This window comes from Channa argus, chromosome 5, assembly GCF_033026475.1.
Source record: "Channa argus isolate prfri chromosome 5, Channa argus male v1.0, whole genome shotgun sequence".
NCBI classification, from domain to species: Eukaryota; Metazoa; Chordata; class Actinopteri; order Anabantiformes; family Channidae; genus Channa; species Channa argus.
Window position 1 is genome coordinate 7,132,522 of NC_090201.1, and position 13,680 is coordinate 7,146,201.

A 13,680-nucleotide genomic window follows, 5' to 3' on the forward strand; every position below is an offset into this window, starting at 1 on the left:
GGTTGTCCCTGCAGGGCTGACCTCTGATCTTTATCCCTAACTGAGAAAGAAGACAAATACACTTGTACACACATCCGTTAATATTAATAAGAAGTATTTATATTTAAGTTGAAAGAAACCAAACAGTTACAGTTTGTTTTGTGGAATTATTATATTATATACACTCAATATATAACCTGCCCCAATGCACTGTCAGTGCATGTGTCTCATTTTGTGTCCAGTCAATGGAAATGGATATGGACATAAATTGGGCAAAAGTTATACTTCAAAACCTGTTTTTTTAAAGACTTGCTTTACTGGTCAAGTTTAGTTGAAACTAAAATACTGTCTGGCAAATGTATTTGCTTTAGAGTTTACTTTACACTTATGGAGCATCATGAGGGTTCATCTTTATGGTTCATCGTAGAGTCTTTAACCAGCTGCCTGTCAGACTCTGCTATGGTACTTCACCTTTTGGCTCCTCCTCCTCCTCTTCACCTGCTTGCCTCCACAGGCTCATGTCAAGGTCACAGCAGTTGTCTCTGGGACTTGACTCTCTCCTATTAGCCCTCCATTAGGCACCTGTCAGAAAGGCAGCCAACTGCCCTTGTGGTTGTGATCACTCATCCCACTCAGCCTCTGCTCCCCTTTTGGGATCTACATCAGGGACATAACAGGATGGAGGCAGAAATGAGCCCCCAACACAATACTCAGGGGAGAGGATTCGGTGATTACTTTTCTGTGGTCTTTACTGCTGAAGCAGCCAAGAGACCATTCCACTATTGGTCACACTAAAATGGGATGTGAAATAATTCAAAGCGAATAGATTTTCACAGGCAGAAAAGGTGCATGTTATGACTGTCTTCTTCAGAATGTTCTCCACATACACCCAGTGGAAACCTGCTCTCTGTTTTCTCCATCTTGCATTAAACATGATTTAGCAACACCTCGATCAAGTTCATCGCCCTTGCGCTGTAATTAGTGCTGTGTCAAAGCACAGAGCGAGGCCCCATTTCACTAACAGGGTAATTACCGCGCCAGTGCCCGGCTGTCTGTCCTTAACACACCCACACACACACAAACATACCTTCCTCTTGCACGTTCCTATCAGTTCAGGTGGAACATAAACCATCAGACGGGGCAGGAGGCACACCTACATTTTCAAGCACAGGGAGATTAATAGGCGACTATAACCTTTAACTGTGGCTCGCAGTGAGAAAAAAGGTCAATCAGATTCATGAGAAAAATGCTGTGGATGAATGTCTGCATTTAATAAAAACCGTATAGAAGCAAGATTGCTGTTGAAGTCTGCTACATGTAAGGTAGAAAAGCATTAAAAATAAATGGGGAGAAAAGCCAATTCACGAGGCACATAAAATGACCTCTAAATTCACAGGGTAAGCAGACGAGAGAGGGAGAGAAATGCACTGTGTCTACACTGTGTAAGGAGACAGGAACACTCATTTACTGTTGGAAAGATACAATTAATTATCCCAACAATGTAGTTAAGGGATGATAACATACTATAGGAAAAGTACAAGGTTTTAACCTGAATCTCCACCAGCTGTCGTGTTTTGTTCACAGGGTGAGCAGTAATGTCATACATGGTGTTATGCTGTGTTTAGTAAGCTCCCTGTTAAAACCCAGCTGTGATTAAAAGCTATTAAAGCAATTATCTTAACAGCAGGAGAGCTGTGGATCGAAAAAGATGCGAGGGCCTTTTCTGGGCCGTTTCAGAATGAAACCTCCTTTCAGCACCATTGCCCCGGCTTAAGTTCACTGAGTGGATATCCAACTGGGCAGAAGAAATATTTTTTTTCAAGTGTGGGGAGACACACATACACATACTTTCTTCACAGCCAGCTACTTCCTTACAAATAGAGACCCAACTTCCCAGCCTGCTGATGGGAGCTGACACACAGCAAAAGAATGACCTGCTTCTGTGTTGTTACTCTAAAGGTTGGACAGCTTGGCTGAGCGGCCTTTCTGTGTGTGCGGTGCCGCAGGTTGGCACACTCTCTGGGGGCTTTATTTGGGTGCTGTCCTGAGTGTCAGGCAGCATGCCCAATGTTGACAAAGCCTGGTATCGCCGGCTGTCAGCCCATTCTGTGTGCACCCGGCGGAAAGAATCAATTAGGACGAGCTTACAACTGAGTACTTTAATATTTGACTTTTAATCAGTGGGCAGGAGGCAGACTGGGGTATGGAAGCAAGTTGGCAGTTTCCATCTTGCTGATGTGGAAAATGAGGGTCAGTATAATGCTCCCACACTGTGCATCACACACCCCAGAAAAGATGTTGGGAATAATTCCGAAGAGAAATCACCATAAACAACATGCTAATCCCCCAGAGTGTTAAGGGAAAATATCCCTTCGTCAGTCACAAAATATCAAAAGCACCTTATGCAACCAGCTGCAAGGAATGGATGAGAAATATCACATAACTCTGTTCATAAACAACCAGAGCTCTGTGGAAGGGGGCAGTGGTTTAAGAGAGAAAAATTGAATTGATGAGGTCTTCACTCAACAGATGAACTGTGCCTTTGAAGAGTTTCTCTTGGAGACTTCTGTTTTTTTTTATCCCGCACTGCCGAAGGCCCCCTCTGCCCATATGAAGAGGGGAAAGAAAGAGAGAGGTGAATGCTGTCCTCATGCTGAGGTTTTGAAGTGGAGATCAGTCCTCAAACAGAATAGCTTACCAAAGGCACATCATTCACCTGTCTGCTCTTGCTAGTGTCACAGACAAGAAGCATAATCAAAGTTCAGCTGCCACAAATGCTCTGTCTAGAGACTTTACATTGCCAGGCACATTATTTTTTCACAATCAAAAAAAAAAAATAACATGACAGAAATCACCTTACAACTATATTAGGAGCCTTGTGAGTCGTTTGTAAATCAAAAAGGAGAGCTGATTGCAGTTACACATACTGATGTTTTTGCAAGTGCTAATGAGTCAGCTGTGCACATCTGTGCTCATAACATGCCCAGATGTGTTGAGAGCTGTGGTCCAGCTGTTCAGGATGACTCTGATCACAGCAGCATCACAACCAATATATTGGCTAATAGCCAACAGGACAGTGGTAGCACGGCTGTGTGGTGATAGGTGCAATGACTTTTTAAATCAGTGTTTGCACAGAAGCACTTAACACTTTTTGTTAACTGCTTTCTGTAAATAGCAGTTTAACTTATAGAACATGACTTTTGCTACTGCTTGTTCAATAAAGACAATAAGTTACAACATAATAAACACACAGCAAGTGATTTTTCAGCTATTGATTTAATAATTCTGAACTTTGAATGAATTAATAGGTGAGCTACAACCATTTTCCTCAGCGTCAGCCCCAGTTTCTGCATCTGCTATTTGACTTTTTCCGTTCTCGTTAAAATTACCATTTGGACTGACAGCCACAGAAAGGGCATCTGCTCTGGCCACAGCACAGATGCCAACATCCCCAGCTGTCTTTGATCAGCGATTCTATCTCAGTGGGCCCAAAAATAACCATCCTCCTATTTGTGCAGAATGAACTGCTAATTATTAGAAGGCAGACCAAATGAGGTGATGCGATTTTGAGACACCTCTGGTCTTGTCTGGTGAGGTATCTTCCCCCACAATAAACAGTGTTGTTGTTTACTGTAGCGTGCTGTGTTATATTGTTTCTTTCTGATATATGTAGAATCCATGGTAACAGCAACAATAATCAAATCCTGACTCATTTGCAAGATAGGTAGAAATATAGATATATGAGAGCTCAGTGGAAGACAGCACTGGAGGGAGTAAACCTTGCACAGTGATGTACTTTTTAATGTGACATTTCAGTGATTAAATATGCAAATAGCAAACATGCACGCTCTGAGTAAATGCTTGGAAAATAAATACAGTGTGTGTGTGTGTGTGTGTGTGTGTGTGTGTGAGAGAAGCAGAAGTGATAGGGAAGAAGTAGGATTCCTTTGGACAGTGAGTAAGATGTGAACACACTTACCTTCCTCTCTAAATAAGCTGTCACTGATGTTCTACTCTCCCACTGAAATCAGCCTCTTACTGCCAAATTCTGCAAGTAAACACAAAGTCCATAGTGGATGACTATTTGGAACATACTCAACTTTCACTTAAGAGCTTAAACTGAGCCAGTCAGTCTCATATCTTCTCCATTCTGGCTTGTTTTTTTTCCAATATTTTGAATTTTTAATCATTGCGTGTATTCAGATTTTTCCATTGGTTTTACTGGCCTGTGTTTTCTCTATCCCACATACAAAATCACCACAGCCATTCTCCAGTCCAGATGCCACTCCTAGTCACTGCTTTTCTCTCACATAAATATTGTGGGTATACACTGTAAATGATCTGCACTTATATGGCACCTTTCTACATTATTGGTATCAAAAATGCTTTACAATGCTTCTTCTTCATCCATTCACACTCACGATCACGCACACACTCACTCACTAATGGTGAAGCTTCTATGCAGCTATCCTAAATGCACGGGGAGCAGCTAAGTTGGGGTTCAATGTCTTGTTCAATGACACTTCGGCATGTGACAGGAGGACAACAACAAGCGTGGGATTGGTGAATGAAAATTCAGAAGTTAAAATACACATTTGACTGACGCCTGAGGAATCAGGCAGTAGTTCAGGAGGTAGTTTAATTAGACCTCTGGTAGAAATAGAGAGAAAAAAATTTAATTTTTGACATAATTATCTTTCACCCTCCAGGACGTTCTATTGATCATGACAATAATCAGTGTCTGTTTGTAAAGCTATGTAAGCACCGCACACATTTAGTCAGGCCGACAACTAAATCTTTATACTGATTTAAACAAGATGTTAGAATCAGCTGAGGTACAGAAAAGTAACAGTTTTCACCCGACTCTTTAAGTCAAGTTGCTATCTAACACTGTCTCTAGCAGTCTCTATCTGTGATCGTATAAGCTACAAGGCCTTGTTCTGTGTCTACCTGTGAAGACAAGTTGACCGGGCAGATGATGTCTGATCCATGCTCTTAATGGACAGGTCTCTGTGTCCAGCATGTGAACATATGAGCCAAACCAACCCAAATTCAATATCTCCACAACAATGCTGTAAAATCTTGGTCTTAATTGTTCTCTATTGAACGAACATCTGCTATTTAATCTGCAGTCTTTGCGGTGTACAATGCATTTCACTAAAGTGGAAAAGTAGCACACACATAGACACCCCTTTGGAATGTGCAGCAAGGCTAAGAATATGCACAAGAACCATATAAGCCCACACGTACTCTGCCTCACTGCCAAGGCCAAACCCAGCTGCTTTCTCCCCGAGCCAGCTCTGCCAGTCTCTCATGGGCATCAAAGAGCAGTAAGGCTGGACACCTGTGCCTGTCTATCTCCCCATCTGGAGCAGAAAAAAAAGCACTGTGTAGCATATTGCTTGATAGCTTAACACATAACTACCATTCAAGCCACAACAATAGAAAACAGCAGAGACATCATATATTTTGAAGGGATTATATTTGGCCAAAGATGACATCCACATAAACTTGCAGCATTCAGCAGACACCGCAGGCTGCAAATGGCAAAAGTGATTTACTTTCTTTTTCTCTGACTAAAATAAAAAGGAGTCAGATTTAATAAAAGTAAGCAGAGAAGGGGAGGAAGAAGGGAGGCGATTGAAACAGGCTGAGGGTGACAAGGAAGTGTGACAAGTGTGGCAACTGAGAAAAAATGCGACACCTGGCCTTGTCCATGTTGTGAATAACAGGATGATACATCAAATAGTGACAGGGTAGAAAGATGGCTACTAGCCAAGCAAATAGTGAGATAAAGAGAAGAAGAGGGAAAAGTGACTATTTTTAGCAGCAGAGTAAAAATATGGCAGGGGTTTATTTAATATTCCTTTCCATTCACTGCTCCTGTGGTAATGAATCAGGTTTTATTAGTTACAATAATCTCTGCTCTTGGCGGAGTTATAACAAAATTGTAATGACTTTTCCAAGCACTGAGATCAAATGCCCATGTTGGTAAATAAAAGCAATAGTGCAACTTCACCTTTTTCTGACCGAGATAAGATGGAATGAGCCGTCTATCATTCAGGCTGATCCTGATGAAGTTTGATCGTGAGGGTAAATGAGCCCGAGCCCGAGGCCATGTTTTCTTTTATTGGCTCCATTCTCCTTGTCGAGCAGGCTGATTGATTTCAGGGGGCTGGAACCCTGGCTCTGCATCTATTGATCCCTCATCTCTGTCTCTTTCCCAATTAAGAATTCACTAAGCCTCCACTGTGGACCACTTCTAATGAACAGCACCTCCCTGCAACATTTCAATGTTGCATTCACTACAGTGCTTTCTCATTTTATTTTTTACTTTTGCCCGCCGCTCCTCCACAGTCACCTCTAAACAATAGTGGTTTAACAGACCTAAATTTGTGATCTGGGCACTTGGGGCGGTGGGGGATGAAGGTTAGCAAAGGAATCCTAGAATTCATTAAACATAACACACATCTGTATATGACTGGGAGTTTATTGCTTTACCAGAGGCCAGATTTCAGGGATTAGAATGAACTGGGCCACTTTAGATGTAGAAAACTGGGATGCGTGTGGGTGTCAGGCAAAGAGGATCAAAAGATTCATTAGATTAGAATTAGATCAAACACAGTCAAAAGTAGTGAGGACAGACAGGAGGAGTGTGTGAGTGAGACTGGTTGACATGAGAGAAACAGAAATCCAGATGCAGGAGCCAAAAAGCTGTCTAACTCGAAATTCCTTTAATTGCCAGGTATACTCAGACTTAGGAATCTTTCAGCCCATCTCTCCGTCGTTCTCCAGAGCTTGTCTTGTGCCCACCTTGAAGATGCAGTAAGAAAAAGCAGTTCAGTCACAGGTCAGTTGTGCCCAGTGCCCCAGGCCTTAAACCCATAATCCCACTGCTTTGGTGGAGTGAGAAAATCCAATTTCAGAGATCTGTAATTCCATAAACCTTATTAGGCACAACAATGGCTGCTACACCCTGAGGGAGAAGCATGAGGCAGCGGTGAGGGGGCGAGGTGGGGTGGGAAGCTGATGTTATGACCAGGCTAAACACAGACACAGAGAGAGCGATGAACACTGAAATAGAGAATAAGGTAGAACAAATCAGGAAAATGAACAAGACAGAAGAACTCTGGCACCACTGCACTTCTACTAAGTTACCATGACTAGGTGCAACATGATGAAACGTGTGACACATTAAGATTCATAGGGAAAATCTTCAACTCACTAGTCAGTATTAAAAGTCAGTCCTCTCACTGCTGCTGAACTTGTTGTCCTTGTTTCACCCAAGTCTCAAATTGTTCAGCAATTTCTGAAATTTGTCATAGCTCCTCTTCTCTCCTTTCTTTCATTTTTTTTCCCCATTTATTTACCATATAATCCCTTCTTTGCTTGAACAGGGCAAAACATTTTGGATGATGTTTTATGTCCTCTTATGTGAATGGAATTCCAAAATAGAAGATAATCTATGTTGGTAGGATACACCAACCCAAACCATCAACACTGCATCCTGTATTCATTTTTTCGTATCATTAATGGGCCACTTAGACTATTGTTATCTAAGTGCTCTCATTGATTGCTTGCCTAAATCCAGGAGAGTGGCATATGTCTCTTCTGCATTACTAATGACTACCTTCTCAGCGCACACCTCAGCAAGAGCGAGGCGAGGCCATAAAAGAAAGAAGTGCAGACAAGAGGAACATGCAGCAGGTAGATCAATAAAAACTCTTCAAAGACCCATTTGAGGGACCCAGGTGGTAGAAATGAAAGACGGCAATAATAACGGTAATAATTAAAACTACAGAGATGAGATTTTATTAACAGTCAGGAAAACTGTAGAGAAAAGTGGCTTTGAACGTCAGTCAGATTTTGGCACATTTCCAAAATCTCCCAATGACTGCTTTTAGCAACTGCAGTTAATTCTGTCGTAAATTATTCACAACTGTAACAACACTATAGGCCAGTGATAACCCTTACGATATAAAAGCTGATTAGAGGAGGAGATTGGATCAAGGATTTAATACAAACCTCAGAGCATGGGCTTTGGTGTCATCTCTGCTGTTTGATATTGCAAGTGAGAAGGGGCCTCTAGCCGCTGACTCTCCTGAGACAGATAGGGCAGTGAAGCCCGTACTCTGTGGACAGCAGGGTATAATTACATCTCCCCATGGAGCACCTCCGCCACAGCAGCTCGGCCATATACAGGGAAGAGATTGAAATCTGATTGTGCTCACACACAGCAGCTGTCCACACATGAACGCTGGGAATAACGCCTACACACGGTGTGCACACTGAGATGATATGGCGCAGTGACAAATACAGAGACTCAAAACACACATAAAATCACATAAAACACACACACACACACACTTTCTCTTTGTTTCTCTTTATTTGTTCCTATGAGCTGTAGACTTTGCTCTCCGTTGAGAGAGGAGCGTTTGAGAGGTGTCGTCAAAGAGCTCCTCTGTCATTAGAGCCGAGAGGAGCAGCAGTGCTGAGATTTACACACTGATTTCCTGATGCGGTTTCAACACAAGACCTGTTAACAGCAGCTCATACATACAGACGAACAGAGGGAACTCATGAGTGCTACATACTGTCACTTACAAACTGCTAACTGCCAGTCGTCCCATGTGAATGAGTAATAAAACATTAGTTATGTTGATTAGTTAAGTTTTACGCTGAGAATTGTGCTATGTGAAATGTGACAGATCTCACAGAGGAGCAACATTTTACAATTATAAATCAGCTTAAACTGTGAAACACCATGAAATTGAATTGCTGTGTTGCGCCTTAAATACTATTTTGTGTTTTTATTTTGTTTGCAAAAGTCATTGTTTTATGGTCTGTATTTTTTACTCTTTAAACACAATAACAACAAAAGTAAACAATTCCTTGTAAGTCTTAGCATACTTAGATACATAAAGTATGCTCAATAAAGCTGATTCTGATTGTGAAACTCATCTCTACTTTTAGTTCTTTCGTGTAAAGCCACGTGATGACAGTGCATGCAGGACATTAAAGGTTTGGCTAATCTGTTTCTATCACCTTTACCAACATCTTGATTTCAATGTGAGCCATTGTCAAAAGCTTTGGCTCTGTGATGGCTGAATGAAGCTAATGGAAGACATTAGTTTTAGGACCCTAATTTAACCTCGTTGTCTCTAACCCCAAAAGGTCAAAGCGGCTGTAAAATGAGCAGACGCTGGCACTGCCCCAGTCGCCTGCGGGTCCACACAGGCAATTCAGCAGTGTCACCTTGGTTGCTGTCACAGATATCTGCCACCTGTCACCACACTGCCCCTGTGGCCAGAGATGCGGCTGCGTAGACAATGGGTTTGTCGAAAGCACTTCCTCCCAAGTGTTGTGATGGGGCAACATGTCCTCTGCTTTCATCAAGATCTCAAGTCAACAGGCCCAATGTGCAGCATTAGCATACAATACATATTCATGCCGGTGTCTCCCTTCCACAGCATCGCCAGCCCTCCTGCACATTTTCTAGCCGTTTTTACAAACGGTGTGTCAAGCGCCCCATATTTGCCGGGAGTCCCTCATGGCCTCTTATGTATTCAATGCACGGCTGCTGCAAACAACATCAACAGGTCTCAAGGTCGTCATTGTGCATGTGGTGTTCGTGTGGACCAGAGAGTTTGTGGTAACAGCTGCAGAAGAAAATGGGGAATAGGAGAAAGAACTAAACAAATTCATTACAGAGGTGTGTGTGTGGGCGTATGTGTTTGTGTGTCTGTACACATTTTTTATTCATATTGTGGAGGACATTTTAGCCAGTCCTCAGAACTTCAAAGGACTATTACAACTTGGTCTAAGAGTTAATGTTACAATTATGTTTCATTTTAGTTATAGTGCGTGTTGTGGGATGACACCAAGCTGCTATGGTTAAGGTTTGGGTAAGAACACAGTGAATGTATATTGTCAACGAGTCCCCTCACAGTTAAAGAGAGCCGTGTGTGAGTGCGTGAGCATGCACGTTCTGTATGAGCACAAAAGTGTTCATCCTTTGTATGTCTGATGTTGAGTGCACTTGCTATTACATTAGTGAGTATAACCATGCAATTAAGTGTGTGTACGGGTCTTTGTGTGTATGTGTATAAATATGAATCCGAACAAAATGATTCGTGAATGTGGTGTGTGGCATGCAGCTGCAGTCTTAATGTGCCTGGGGACTAGATGACAGGTAGACTAAGCAGGAGCATCCTCCTCCAGTCCACTGGCATGTTAGTGAGAAAAGAGGCCAGTTGATGTGGGGATTAGTGTGTTGTGGTAAATTATGAATTCTTAAATAACATATCTCTTAAGCTTCCTTTACTTTCCACCTATTGCTCCATGCTTGCATTCGTTCATCCATTCACCCATATCACTACAAACGGCATGGGGCATTCAGCTGTCTCTGTCATAAATATTTCAGACTCTAGGTCAGTGTTTGCATCCCCACTGTTGCCGTGCTCTTAACCAGCACCCCTTGGAGATGACACAGCCTTTTGACCCATAAAGATATTGACAAAACACTGATAGTGAGTACATTCACTTGGGCTAGTCTCATCGAATTAAGCAATGCAGCCTTTCTAATAGGAGTGGCAGAGGCTGCAAGTGTAGCAATGGCGACTGCTAAATGAATGCTTAGTGGCAACACATTAAACAATCCAGAACTGGAGCAGTCCCGTCTTTGAGAAAAAAAGTTCTATTTCACTGTTGTAATAGTTTTTGCTCTCATATTAAACCCACTCTGAATATTCACAGATACGGTCCGGATTATATTTGGCTGAGAAAACACAAAGCAATGCTGAGACAATGAATGGCTCTACATTTCAAAACACCACAAACTGACACAAAGAAAAGAAGAGAACTCGTCACAAATTAGGTTTCATACCCAGATGAACCACTGTGAAAACTGTGAAAGCTGTACTGACTTGTTTCTCTGAATAAAGTGGATTCCTACAAACTCTTAGCACAGATGTAATATTATAACACTCTTAAAACAGCATAGTATAAGACACATAGGAGACTGCCACTTACCAATCTGATCAAAACACTGGATATATAACAGCAAGGTCCAGCCAAAACTTCCAGAGAAACAACAGTTCCTCTCCATGCTGCTCAGATTCAAAGACAGAAACTCTAGTGCATCCAGTATACGAGAAGTCTCGTCTCCCTTACCCCGATGAGCAGCACTGTTAGCGACTCCATGCATAAATCTCAGAGGCGAACAGAACAGATCTGAGCATTCAAGTGTAAACTAGGGCAAAGCTCCAGCACTGTACCTAAAAACACTACTCTAGACGCAAGTCCTGTGGAGGAACAAACAATACACACACAGCGATAGACATGCTGTCCTCCGTCATCTGTCCAATACACACATGCTCAAACCCAGATTTACACACCTGTGCTGGTAAGTCCAGTAAAACATCCAGTCCTGTTCTGGTCTGTTCCGACCCAGTCCCCTGTGCTGGTCGAGTGAGGAGCTCGTCTTGCTCCCACGCAGCCTATTGCAGACAGCTCACTGTTATAGATGCACTGACAAGTGAAAGGAGAGAGGCGTGGTTTCACATGAGCTAAATAAAAGAGGGAGGGATAAAGGGAGGAGTGAGGCTCCCTCAATCTACAATTCAATTTTGCCTTTACTCCCTTTTCAGCAGTGTTTCTGCCACCCGCTTCCCTTTTTCTTTTTTTAGGAGATACTTACTCTATCGTTCTCCGACCTTCTCCATCTTCCTTACTGTTTTATTCACTGGCTCTCAGTTTTCATTTGTTTCACTCTTTCACCTCCTGTGTTGATTTTAATTGTCAAATCTCCTCTGCCTCTACCTCTCTGGCCTCTCATTCATGGAGCTGTAGTGTGTGTGTGTGTGTGTGTGTGTGTGACACAGAGAGAAAGCAAGAGAGGGAGAGAGATAGTGAAACAGGGCAGCTCCAGCCATCTGTTGGAGCCTGGGAGCTTCACCTATTCACAGTCTCATAAAGGCAGAGGCACACAGAGGAGTGAGACAGAAAGGAATGGGAGTGAACGAGGGATCAATCTTAATGCTGCAGGGGTGGGGAGGGAAGGCGCAGCCTGGCACACCACACTGTATCCATCAGGCTGGCACCTCTGAGGCGAGCTGGCGTGGACACGCCTGCTCACTGGGTCCAGGCGGCACAGGGGATTTGGCTCACAGTGCATGGGCATGCAGATAGAACGGAAACACACTTAAATCAATTTATACACAAAAGTACAAAAGGCAAAGATATGGGTGGGTTCACAAACACACACACAGACGCACGCACATGCACACACACACACACAGACACTTACACACACACACAAATCCACAAAACCAAATTCTTTCACAAAACAAATACGATCTATCAAGATGAATAATCCTACAAAGTCAAGGAGACAAGGGGATGGAGGACAGGGGGACAAATCTACAAACTCACAAAGATGCACATAGAAAGCCTGCCCTGAATCCTTCCGTCACACCAAAGCTAAATAAGGTATTTTCCTACTAAGTTTAAGACAGGCATTTCTTTCAAGTGCCTGTGTCACTTCCTTATCCCTGACCAGGAAGCAGAGGTGCGGCGGAGGGTGGAGGCATCCATCACTGTCCCTGCCAGTCGTCCCATGATGAATGCGGCTGTTTATCCCTCTCTGCAGGGTATTTAGATGCAGCCACAGCCAGCGAGATTAGTGATGGAGAACCTCCGCACCTTCTAGCCTCTCCTCCCTCCCCTTCTAATCAATAACACTCTTATCTATTATCTACATTTCAAGGTATTTCTCCATGGAAATTTGCAGCTAGGAGAGAAAGATTAATTGTCCATCCCCTCTCTGTGTTTTCAATTACAATGCCTGCAATGGATCATCTGTCTGTCAGCTTGGCAGTATTTGTGTCACTGCAAAGAGATGAAATCATGCTGCTCGGAAAAAAAAAAAATCAAACCACATTTTACTCGCTACGATTGTCCATTGCAGATGCAAAACAAACTATTTAGAGCAGGGAATTTTCATGGCATTTCAGGAAAAAGAAACTTATGTTTTCTGCTCTAACATTAAGTAAAATGAAAAAACTCCAAGCCAACTGGAACCAACTGGAGTTCTTTGTACAAATTCATAAAGATATTAAAACAAAATATACTGCTGGAAAAAAATTCTTTCTCTGCTATATGCATATCAAATGATGTCTGAAACTTTGGGACTGCTTACATAAAGGAGCCATCTAGCTGCTCCACCATGCTACTGTAGATTACAGGCAATGCCCCGGAGACTGCCATGTTTTTCCTCAGCAGTGACGACATGCCAACACAGCAGCCCAGTGACACCACTTTAGCACATGGTTTATTGATGCTCCCACTCTCTCTCACTCACTCATGTCTCACTCGCATAAGCGATGTCATCCCACTGACTTCTAATTGGGTTTAGATTAAAACATGTGTTTTCCAACTAATCCAATGTGTTTCTAAACTGTGCTCTGAAAAAAAATGTGTCCTTATATACTCTGTGGCAGCAGGTTATCAAAGTTAAAACTAACCCATCGCTAAACTATTAGCTGTAGCAATAATAAAACAAACCAAGAAAAACATAGGCTATGTAAAAAGTCCATCATACGATGACGTCAGGAGGGATAGATGGGTGACAAAACTTTCTCACAGGGGACAGACATTCGATTACAGTGTAACCATTTATTTGTGAGCTCACCTTGTGGAACT

The 13,680-nt window shown here is 42.6% G+C and overlaps 1 protein-coding gene across 8 annotated transcripts in view; it reads right to left on the reverse strand.

The window, feature by feature from the left end:
• Positions 1-11,508, reverse strand: part of sulf2a (sulfatase 2a) — a 30,493-nt gene extending 18,985 nt beyond the window's left edge. For 5 of the 8 annotated variants that reach the window (XM_067503751.1, XM_067503748.1, XM_067503750.1 and 2 more), the window contains exon 1: positions 11,376-11,508. The gene's annotated coding sequence lies outside the window, so the exon portion shown is untranslated. Of the gene's footprint in view, positions 1-3,958; positions 4,028-5,234; positions 5,346-11,010; positions 11,264-11,375 lie in introns of those variants that run through there. The other 3 variants (XM_067503746.1, XM_067503745.1, XM_067503747.1) reach the window with 3 other exon arrangements.
• Positions 11,509-13,680: the final 2,172 nt, after the last annotated feature.